Below are 11,181 nucleotides of genomic sequence, written 5' to 3'. Positions count from 1 at the left end.
AAAAAAAAAAAAAAAAAAAAAAAAAGTAAGACTATAAGAATTAAGATGTTTAAAATCTCTAGAAGGAAAGGTAATTTCCAGATAAGAATAAATTGAATGAAGTATTATTGGACATATTTCTTCTCCTAGGTGGCCTATGGCCAGGATTCAAATCATATAAACTTATATATGTCACTGGTTTGTGTTAAACTTATATATGTCACTGGTTTGTGTAATGTTTGCTCATTATCATAGCATATTAATAAGAACCAAGAAACTAAATAGCTTTATGCTCACAGTGATGCAAAGAAACAATAACTTAGTATATAGCTTTACATAGGCATAATGAAATAAATTTATACTTCCTGTCTTGTAAAAAATTTTGACCAGAATACAGATAGATCCCTTTCTTGTGCAGACCTATCAGCAGATGTGTGCCTTAGGTTACATAACTTCCCTTCCTAGATCAGGAAATTAGAGATAATTAAAGCCTCAGTGTGAATATAATTTATATCTCAGATATGCCCCTAACTAGTCAAACCTAATGACTGCATCTGTATTTGTTCATGGAGAAAAATTAATGTTACCATGATCCCTGACTTCTCCTAAATCCATTCATTCTCAAGTCAGCAGAAAGTATTTATTCTCAGGTCAATACTAGACAGTGCTACTGCTCACAACACAGATTGCTTCCTGCTTTTTTACTCCATTTTTCATAAAGGTACTTCTGTATCTTTATTCAAAACCCCATCCTGGTAATCCTCCAACTCATCAGGGAACTTGCTTTCCAATTTCCCTAAAATAAAAGTGACTATTTAAAAAGTCTTGTTTATTTGCGTTTATTTCTACTTTCATCCATCTACAATTTCTTTCTTAATATCTCAGAAAATTATACCTTTGATTTTCACTGCTGATACCATCTTGACTCATGCCCTCTGTAACTATGACCCACCAATTATCTCCTGCATCTTACACCTTTCAGATTTTCTCACCACTAGATTCTGTTTTAGGATTACAAATAAGATCAGATCTTTCAATAAAAACTAAAACCTAAACCTCCCAACCCAAAACTCTTCAGCTGAGTGTAAATATTTACCTTTTATCAGTGAGGATATGGAGATAAAATCACTTTAACACACTACTAGAAGAACTGAAAGTTGGAATTGTTTTTTTGTAAATGATTTGTCAATACAGAATAAAAATGCACCCCTCCCAATATTTCTACTTTATTTTTTTTTTTTTTTTTTTGGTTTTTCTCTGGTACCGGGAACCGAACTCACGACCTTGCGCTTGCCAGGCAGGCGCTTTGCCGCTGAGCTAAATCCCCAGCCCCTTCTACTTTAAAATTTTATTGTACAGGACTACATGAGCAACAACATGAGAATATTCATTCAAGGATGGCTACTGCAGAATTATTTGTAATACTGAAAATATAATACAATAAATAAATGATGGTACATATCCATTGTAAGGATCATTATTCAAACATTAAAAAGAATAGTTCTTCATACTAATGTGGAAAAACTTCACGATATGCTATTAAATTAAAACAGTTTGCAATAACAGAACACAGAATGTAATCTCAAAATTTTGGATGGAAAAATGTCAAACTGAAAAAGAAAAACAGAAATAGGGTGACTGGGAGAAGGCGTCTATATTTTAATTTATGTAATTATGAATGTTTTAATTTCTTCTAGTAGGCAGATATTTTTGCAATCAAATAACAAAAACCTTTCAACACCTCTCTTCTACTACCATTTTCTCTCTCCTTCCCGTCTCTGCCGAATTTCCAGAAAACAGTAATTTATTCCAACCAACATACCTACTAGAACTAGATTCTAAAGAACAAATCAAAGACTTTTCTTTAAAATCTTGCTCTTTGCCAGGCTGATTTTCCCACAGCAACTGGGATAATTTCTTACAACTTTTTTTCCTGGCCTTCATAATACATTATCCTGACTGGTACCTAGTTTCAGGAGGCTTCTACTTAGACTCTTTTACTGAGAACTCTCCTAATTCCTTCCCCTTCTCATGTAGGCATTCCTGAGGATTCTGTAATATTCTTGTTTGCTTCCTTAACATTTGTTGCCACACCTCTGTATCTTTCATTGAGGTTTCTAAACAGTTTCTTCTAGCTCACTTCTCCAACACTGATACTTGAAAAAGCATACAGTAACAAGGCGTAAAGGAATATCTGGTCATCCTTCCAAAGAAAAGTATCACTTTAATTATGACACTAGTGCCTCCATCTCTTTCCATCCTTACTTAGCAATGCCATATCTTCTCTGCCACTGGCAGGTGGGAGTGGGGCTTCACTTCCTTGATTTTTACTTTCTTTATTTCTGCTCAGTAAACTGGCAGATCAACATTCATTTATATATTCATCTGATATTTACTGAGGATAAACTTTATAGTTCTGATATGTGCTATGGGTCTGGGGTGGACAAAAAAAGGACAAACAAACATTTACTAAGTACTTAATATATGGTAAGTTCTGGGTATAAAAAATATCAGCAAGACCTAGTTCTTGTTCTTAAAGTGATTTAATGGTGGAAACAGAGATGGGAACATAATTTTTAACACAATGTGATAAGTGCTATATTCAGGAATATGCAGCATGTTATGGGGACACAAAGGCAGAGAACCTAGTTCTGTCTGCATACAGCAGATTCCTGAAACATTCAGACTCAATCTTACAGGTAAGTGGGGGCTAAGGAAGCACGGAAGAGTGTTCTAGGTGGAAGAAAACAGTACAATAGGGCACCAGGCTGAACCCGGGACATCTTCAAGAACCGCAGTGAGCCGCCCTCGCACCTCCCCCACTAGTGTGCAAGGCAGGAGGAGCCCTAGACACCTTCTAGGGCCTTGGTGGCCACTCCACACACCCCTAGTGTGCCTGCGGGTGTTGGGCTAAACCCCAGACATCTTCAGGAACCCAGTGAGCCATCTCCATGCCTCCCTGACTAGTATGCAAGGCAGGTGGAGCTCTAGACACCTTCTGGGGCCTCAGTGGCCACTCCCAGCACCACCCATACCCACCAGGGGAGCTGAGATGAAACCTGGACAGAGTCAGTGGCCTGAGGGAGGACTCTACCCCCACCCCTCCCCTGCCCACGTGGGAACCGGGCTGGGTCCCGGGCAACATCTGAATCCTCCATGACCATGACCTGTAACCCCCAACCCTTGTGGAAGCTGAGCTGAACCCCAGGCAGCTCCAGGAACTCCAGTAAGCCTCCCCCACTTCTCCCCCACCAGCCTGGGAGCCAATTGAATGCAAGAAAGTTTCAGGAGCATCTGGGACCCCACCTTGCCACCACACACCAGCATAGGAGCCACACTGAGCACTGGGGATCTTCGGATCCTCTCCCTGCCACTCCCACACCATCATGGGAGTGAGGCTGCACTTCAGGAAACCTCTGGATCTTCAAAAATGACAAAATGAATGAGAAAAATGGAATCTCAGACCTCTACCCCACCCAGAACAAGTCCAGAAGACATCAACACAGAAGAGCCTGGAAGTCATACACCTGAAATTTCTCAAATGATAGCAACTAAAGTAAAGAAGCAACTCCATCAGGCCACAGAAGACATCAGATCAGAAATAATGTTTCAGGTAAAAAAAGAAATGACAACAATAATGAAAGAATTGCTCAGCACATCCAAAGAAGACTGGTAAGAAAACAGAAGAGCATAGAAAACTTATGGAAATCTTGAGTGCACAATATAGAAAAGAGCTAGAATACATGAAACAGATTCAAACAGGTATCCAGGAAATCAAAAATTCCATTGAAAGCTGGCGAAACCATCTGAACGAAGCTGAAAATAGACTTTCAGACCTTGAAGACAGCATCGACACTAACAAATGTGAAAGGAAGTATTTCTTAAAAGTATCAAGGAACCAGGAAATAACAATTCAACAACTGCAAGTTGAAGCAAAGAAAAACAGTGTCAGGTTAATAGGTATCAATGAAACAGCAGGTATCAACACAAATGATATAAAAAGACTATTTGCAAAATAATGGCAGAAAATTTCCCAGGCATAGAAAAAGAATTGGACATACAGATAAGTGAAGAATATAGAACTCCAATCAACCATAACCAAAATAAACCTACACCCAGACATATAGTGATCAAGATCCCAGAAACTCAACAAAAGATCAGAATACTAAAAGCTGTTAAAAGAAAAGAAACAGATCACCTACAAAGGAAAGCCCATCAGAATGACGGCAGATTTCTCAGTGCAAACCATCAAGTCAAGAAGAGCTTGGAGTGAAGTATTTCAGGTCTTGAAAGAAAACAACTTCCAACCTAGAGTGATGTACCCTGAAAAGCATCCTTCAAATTTAATGGAGAAATAAAATAGTCCCATGATAAAGAACTGAAGAAATTCATGAGTGCCAGACTAGTCCTACAAAGAGTTCTAAAAGATATTCTAGAAAGAGATAAAACAGATCTCAATTTCAAGATTATAACAAAAAGGAACCACCACCAAGCAAAGCAAGCAATTAAACAGAGGGAAAAAGGAGGAACCAAGGGCAGGAAAATAATGTGACAAAGATAAGCCAATACATATCAGTTATAACCATCAATGCAAGTGGCCTCAATTCACCAATCAAAAGAAGCAGACTAGCAGAGTGGATCAAGAAACAAAATCCAACTATATGCTGTATACAAGGAACACATTTAACTCGAAAAGAAATTCACAGACTGAAAATTAAAGGATGGGAACCAATACTCCATGCAACAGGAACCCAGAGAAAAGTGAGTGTAGCTATTCTGTTGGCAGACAACGTCAACTTCAAACCGAGTGAACATCAAACCAGGAACAATCAAAAGAGGTAATGAAGGTCACTACATACTTGTGAGGGGGAAAACTTCAAGAGGAAGAGATAGCAATCATAAACATCTGTGCACCAAATACAGGAGCACCCAACTATATAAGACAAATTTTAACAGACATGAACAATGAAATAAGCAACAATACAATCATAACAGAGGACTTTAACACTCCATTGACACAAAGAGATAGAGCAACTAGACAAAATAGCAGCAAAGAAATAACAGAACTTAACCAAACTTGTAAGCAAATGGATTTAGTAGACTTTTACAGAGAGTTCCATCCAACAGCATCAGAATACACATTCTTCTCAGCTGCACATGGGATGTTCTCTAAAATAGACAATATGCTAGTACATAGAACATGCTTAAGTAAATGTAAAGGAATTGAAATTATCCCATGCATACTATTGGACCATACTGAAATTGGAAATTAATGACAAAAGAAACCACAAAAACTCTATAAACACATGGAAATTAAACAACAACCTCCTGAACAACAAATGGGTCACAGATGAATTCAAAGTAGAAATTCAAAATTATTTACAATCAAATGAAAATGTAGATACAACTTACAGGAACCTGTGGGATGCAATGAAAGCAGTCTTCAGAGGAAAATTTATAGCAGTCAATTCCCTCATCAGGAAAACAGAATGAGCATACATAAACAATCTCATGCTGCACCTCACACTTCTAGAAAAAGAAGTGCAAGTCAAACCTAAAGCTCAAAGAAGACAAGAAATTATAAAGCTCAGGTCAGACCCTTACCTTTGACAAGGGGTCCAAACATGTTCACTGGAAGAAAGATAGCCTCTGTAATAAATGGTGCTGGAAACACTGGCTTTCCACATGCCAAAGACTAAAATTAGACCCATGTCTTTCACCATGCACTAACGTCAAAATGTATGAAAGATCTAAATATTAAAAGAGAAACACTAAATCTATGAAGAGAAAGTAGGTAAAAATCTGGAAGACATAGGGGTAGGCAGACTGTTCATAAACAAAAACACAACTGCATGGGAAATACTTCAAAGAATCAACTACTGGGATCTCATCTTATTGAAAAGTTTTTGAACATCAAAAGACACTACCAATAGAGTAAAAAGAAAACCCATAAATTGGGAAAAAAATTTAGCCAACTGCCCCTGAAGACAAACGACTTCTATCTAGAACATGTAAAGAACTGAAAAAAAAAAAAATCAGGTCCCCAAAATTCAAAGACCCAATCCAAAAATGGGCATCTGAGATGAATACACACTTCTCAGATGAATACTGTGGGGAAAAAGGAACCCTACTCCACTGGTGGTGGGAGTGTAGGTTGGTGAAACCACTGTGGAAAGCAGTTTGGAGATTCCTCACAAAACTAGGATTAGAAGTCCCACTTAACCTATTTCCCTTCTGGGTATTTTTCCAGAATTAAAAACATCATGCCACAGCAATGTGCACCCATGTTTATAGCAGCACAATTTGTTATAGCTAAATCTTGGAAACAACCTAAATGCCCATCAATTGAGGGATGGATAAAAAAGATGTAGTATTTTTATACAATGGAGTATTACTCAGCTATAAAGAAAGATAAACTCAAGGCTTTTGTAGGTAAATGGATGCTGCAACTAGAGAGCACACTCATAAGCAAAATAAATTGGACCCACATGTGTAAACATCATATTGTCTCCCTGGTGTAGGAATCTGAAAAAGTAAGTAAAACTCAAAATGTACAATACAGGATATGAAAGGGAAAGAAATTGCTGAAAGGAAGGAACAACTGGGATGAGGGAAAGAAGAAAAAAGAAAAAAGGCAGGCAAAATACACACACACACACACACACACACACACACATATATATATAAGAATAGTTGGGATAATGTACTGCTGATGTCTGATGATATATTGAAAGAAACAGTTAATGCTTAAAATTTTTATATTTTGACCAATTTTGTATGCTTATATCTGGTAATCTGAGCAGCTGATTTGAAGACAACAATATGCAATGAAACAACCATGGTGAGTTCCTACCATCTTGTCTAGTGAAACTCTATTATCTCTAATGTTTTATTTAATAATTATTTTTTAATTCTCCTTAATGGTTTGAACAATCTTCCATTCTTACATCTGGTAATCTGAGCAATGCAGTTGAGGATAACAATATATAATATAACAACCACTGTTAATTCTTACCATTTTGTTTTGAAACCCTGTATCATTTTTAATGTTCTTGCATTGTTTTATGTCTGTGATGTTGGTATGTTGCTAGTTTTTTTTTTTTACTACTCTCTTTAAAATTAAAAAAAAAGAAAACAGTATAATACCAGAAAACACACCAAAAAGCAAAACTCCATCACATATTTTGGGCAAGTTAAATGGTTTGGTGCTGTTCTAACATAAAATGTGATGGTAGGGGAGGAAGGAATGGAGGTGACGCAGCTGAGATGGGACATGTCAAATAATGAAAGGATTTTTTTTTTATATCAAGGGTCCTGAACTCTATCTTGTAGGTAAGGTGGAGTCACTGAGGGGCTCTAAGGAGACAAATTACATATCCCATTTGAATTTATAAAAAAATTCTCAAGTACCATTTAGAGAATAGAGTATGAGAAACTGGATGAACTAGAAGTCTGCTGGAACAGCTCCAAATAGAGAAATAGCAAGAAAGGAAAGGAAGAAGCAATTTTAAAACAATTTTTAATTTAAAACTGGCAGTGTAAAAATAAAAATTAAAGTAAAAGACAATAGGAAATAGGGAGACAGTATAAATTGGTCTTCAAGGAGAAAAGGATTAAGAGGCAGAAGGAAAAGGCAGGGGTAAGGAATGTAAAAAAGAAATTGGGAATGTTATGTACATGTATCAACTCCACACAAGAATTGTAATTACATACTGTAAACATGTGTAAAAAAGCCAGGAAGGGGAAAAAGAGAAGGGGATGAAAAAAAGAAATTAAGAGGTTTTATGTACATATGCCTCAAAGAATGTGAACATTATATACCACATACGTGAATTAATAAACTAAAATAAAGAGAATATTAGAAAAACTGGCAGAACTTGAGTTATTAAGCATGAGAGAGAAAGTAGTCATGAATGACTGACAGAGTTTTGGGTGGATAAGCAATAGAGAGGGGATTTAGGGAGGGTAGGAGAAATTAAATGTAGCATGTGGTGATTATGGAGAAGATATTTCAAAAAAGCCACTTGACCAGTGATTGTAGCAATTTGCTAGTTAGTTGACTGATTTTAGGAGTGAGTGAGTGGAGGGAGAATGAACTGAGGAAATAAATGCTTCATTTCCTTAGTGCAGGAGGTAAAATCATTCTTGTGAGTGACAGAAGTGGGTTTTGAGGAGGGAGATGAAGGTTTGGAAGGACTTAGAAATGACAAGAGAAAGATTATCCTGAAATGCTGAGAGTCTGACAGAATTAGAAATCATAATTTCTAGCGGGGCTTGGATGCATAGTTATAAATGCAAAGAAAGCAGTCTGAGAGCTAGATCTGGGTTAGGCTTTTACTGGGATGGTGCAGCAGACTGGAGGTCAGGGCAAAAATGTACTGATAAATAGTAGCTGAGTCAATCTTTTATGGTCCAACACATATGGGAGAAGACAGCAAATCAATGTTTGTTTTGTTTTGTTTTTGTTTCGTGTGTGTTTGTGTGTTTGTATGCATGTGATCCAAAAACTATGGGGATACTGTAGGGAGAAAGTTCAATATACCTCTGTATAAACATATTACTCCAAAATAGGGAGGATTATTGAACCAAGGACAATTGAAAGGAAGCAAATGATAACAGAAAGCTCTCTGGCTTTTTTCTATTTGCTTAAAGCAAGACATAGTTTTATAAAGATAAATACTACCTTGTTCTTGCTCTTGTCCTCTTTCTACTAGGGAAAAACAAGGGTTGACTACTAAAGACATCTTTAGACCCTTATCATCTAGAGATCACACCAAATTTATATTAACAAGCTTTATTAAGTAACCTTTATTTCTCTTTCTCCAACTTGTAGCTCATAAAGACCAAATGCTTTTCCTTTGTCTTGTCATTTCTTTAAAATTTTACTATTCTTTAATACGTAAGCTAGAATTCAACTGAAAACTACTCATTCCTTGTGTATATGGAACTTGTACATATATATGAAATATACATGTTTATAAATTTATGTTTATTTTTCTGTTGTTAGCATCTTTTGTCACAAGGGTTAGTTCCAAATAACAACCTATGGGAGTAGAAGAAAATTATTATTATTCTTCCCCTATAAAACTCTCCCCACCTATCAGAGTGGGCCACCTATACTATCAGGAAGCCTTCAGCAACACAACTTCAATTCAAGGCCAGCATCCATCTAGACACCCCCTCCTTGTTCTCGCAATCCCCAACATCCAACACAGCATAGTCCTCAGTACGGAAGGCCTCCAGACCCTGCAAAATTTCGATGCTCTATGCCAAGCTACCCTCTGGTGTGGATGTCCTTCTCACAACACTGACTCCACACTTCAGGATCAAAATAATTTTTGGCTGCGATGTGAGGTAGGGATCAAAGTTCATTTCTCCTCCGTATCTATATCCACTATACTTAGCATTACCGAATTGCATGGCACCCTTATCAAAAAGCAATTGCGCCTATGAGTGAGTATGTCTGTTTCTGGATTCTATTCTTTTCCATTGATCTATTTATTTACTTAGTGTACTAACCTATGTTGATTATGTAACTTTAACACACCTGAAACTGGGGAGTTAGTATATGCCTTTCAATTTATTCTTCTAAAACAGCAAAGATTATCATTGCTATTCTAGGATCTTCACATTTCCATGAAATGGCATAGGTTTGCCAATTTCTGTAAAACAGCATACTGATATTTTGATTGAAACTGCATTAAGTCTAACCTGCAACTTGAAAAACTGACTGAGTGTTCAAATCAAAGAACATATCTTTGTTTCCTGAAGTCTTCCTAAATTTGCCTAGGCAGTATTATGTATTTATTTATGTAGAGGTTTTGTACTGCTTTTGTTAATGCAAGCTTGATATTTTTAGTTTGTTTTTAGATATTTTTAGTTTTTGTACTTCTTTTGTTAGATTTATCATTGGGTATCTCATGGCTTTGAAATTACAAGTGCTGAAAGGAACAGTTAATGATTACATGTTTGCTCAATCTTGTATGTCTCTATTTGCTTTCCTGAGAAACCACTTTGAAGATATCAATAAGTAATACAACAGCCATGGTTAATTTCCTACAACTTTGTCTGTAACTGTTTTGTTTGTATTGTTCTTATGCCATTTTGTAAATGGATGTCTGTCTGTTAATATGTTTTCCTTCTTTTATTTTTTAAAATAAAATAAATACAAAAAAAGAAATTACAAGTGCTTTTAAAAATTTTTATATGCTAATTATTACTGTTTAATACAAAAATAAAAATTATTTTTATAAAGAATTTGTATTTTCTGCTTGTGTTAAAATTCACTGAATAACTCTAGTAGCTGTTTGTGTAGGTTCCATAAGACACAGAGAATCATGGTATCTGAAAATAAAGACAGTGTTATTTCTTTCTTTTCGATATCTTTAATGCCTGATTGACTGTACTAGAGAAAACCTCTCATGCAATTTACCTTATTCCTTACAGTGTTCACATTAAAGAGATGTAACTTTTTCATTACCCTTGATCAGACATTGTAGTTTACTGAGAGGTCATTTTTTTCCCCCAGAATGAATGAATACTGGATAAATTATGTCAAACGTTTTTCCTTGAGATGAAATTTTCCTTTTTAATCATTTTTATTATGTTAATATGGCAAATTACATTGATTGATTTTGAAATGCTGAACTGATTTTGGATTACTTAGTCAAGCTGTATTACTCTTTTTGTATTTTGGATATAATTTGTTAACATTTTGTTAATATTAAAAATAAATGTATGTTTATGAGAAAGATTGATTTGTCATTTTGTTTTCCTCCAATGCGTTTACCCAGTTTAGTCCCACAAAAGGAGGTGGGAAAAGTTCCTTATTACTGCAGTTCTGTGGTTTTCTTTTTGTTTGTTTGTTTGTGTTTTTTGTTGGCACCAGGAATTGAACTCACAACCTTGTGCTTGCCAGGCAAGTGCTGTGCCGCTGAGCTAAATCCCCAGCCCCTGTTCTGTGCTTTTCAAGTGGTATAGAAAGGCAAGGATTGTATCACGCAGGGGGCATTTGGTGATTTCGGGAGAGGTTTTTGTCTCAATTGGCATGTAACAGAAAGAAGCCAAGGATCCTGCTGAATACTGTTTTCTTTCTTTTTCTTTCTTTCTTTCTTTCTTTCTTTCTTTCTTTCTTTCTTTCTTTCTTTCTTTCTTTCTCTCTCTCTCTCTCTTTTCAGATGATAGGGTCTCACTATGTAGTTT

At 36.2% G+C, this 11,181-nt stretch overlaps 1 protein-coding gene across 10 annotated transcripts in view; it reads right to left on the bottom strand.

Moving 5' to 3' along the window:
- Positions 1–11,181, bottom strand: part of Kiaa1328 (KIAA1328 ortholog) — a 293,177-nt gene that overhangs the window by 45,938 nt on the left and 236,058 nt on the right. The window lies entirely within an intron of this gene.

This window comes from Chinchilla lanigera, unplaced genomic scaffold, assembly GCF_000276665.1.
Source record: "Chinchilla lanigera isolate Chin_1 unplaced genomic scaffold, ChiLan1.0 scaffold00001, whole genome shotgun sequence".
In the NCBI taxonomy this organism is placed as follows: Eukaryota; Metazoa; Chordata; class Mammalia; order Rodentia; family Chinchillidae; genus Chinchilla; species Chinchilla lanigera.
Note: the sequence above shows the minus strand (reverse complement) of the source record. Positions and strands in the feature narration are given on the sequence as shown.